Here is a 1,288-nt window from a genome sequence, read left to right as displayed (position 1 = left end):
CAAGTTTTACAATTCTAACAATAATAATAATAATAATAATAATAATAATAATAATAATAATAATAATAATAATAATAATAATAATAATAATAATAATAAAATGTGCATGTCATCAAATTTGGTAGAAGCAACTAATTTCATTAACGTTAAATGTGTGCAAGGATCAATTAGAAAGTATCACAAAATAAGTGTGAAATACTTATAGTACCATAGATACCAAATTACAAATTAACACATAATAATAAAGTAATGTAGTCACATGTCACATAATAATAAAGTAATAATGTAGTATACCATTTACCAAAAATGAAGAAAGAAATATCACTTTCTATTATAAATAAAATCGTAAATTGTTTTACTCAATGTGACAAAAAAAAAAATTAATTTGTTCTTTTAAAAATTATTTGCACAAACTTAAATATTAATGGTAAATTAAGTATTGTTGATTATATATTGATGTAACTGTTGTTGTTACGACTTGTAATTTAAAATTAAATTAATTTGCATGTGTGATTAAGTGAATTTTTAACTTGAAGTAAGGAGTAGGAGTTGTGGCGCCGTCGTTGCACTCCTGAGTCACATTAAAAAAATACTTTTAATTATCCATTTTGAATTTGAATGACTGCAATTATAGTTACCTTAAGTAGTTGACTACATCAGTAAGAGGGACTAGCTATCCCAATGACTCATCGTCAATAATTAGGAAATTCATATTATTAATAATAATAATTCTTGAGTACTAGAGATGGCTAGAACTTTAGAGTTAAAAAAAACATTTTGAATGAGTTAATGTTATTTTATTTTGTAAAAGTAAAATAACTTTTGTTTGAATTACTCTCGATTATTTTAAGAAAAACTAAATTGAGTTGAATTTTTATTTATTTATAAAATAACAGTAATTCTATACTACTGATTTTATTTAATGTTTAAAATAGCTGAAAATTCACACCATATTTTACTATTTATTGTTTTTAAGAAAATCATAAAGCATTGTTGGTATTAAGTTGGTTTAGAGGGGATGTGAATATTGAATTGTGAGGGTGTTAGGATATTAATTTGAAATGATTAGATAAGATGAACTCATTAGAGTTTAACTTAATATTAGAGTTTTAGATTTTACTAACTCAGTAGTGATTTATAATGTTAAATAAAAAAAGTCACATGATAAAAAAAGGGAAATTCACATTATATTTTGTTGAAACCCAATTTATATAAAAAAAGGGACGTTTCTTTCTAAATCTTGACTTGAATTGAAAATATATCTCTTATGTTTCAAGTTTTAATTTTG

Source organism: Cicer arietinum, chromosome 3 (genome assembly GCF_000331145.2).
Source record: "Cicer arietinum cultivar CDC Frontier isolate Library 1 chromosome 3, Cicar.CDCFrontier_v2.0, whole genome shotgun sequence".
Classification (NCBI taxonomy): domain Eukaryota; kingdom Viridiplantae; phylum Streptophyta; class Magnoliopsida; order Fabales; family Fabaceae; genus Cicer; species Cicer arietinum.
The sequence above is the reverse complement of the archived record's forward strand: the minus strand, read 5'-3'. Positions refer to the sequence as shown.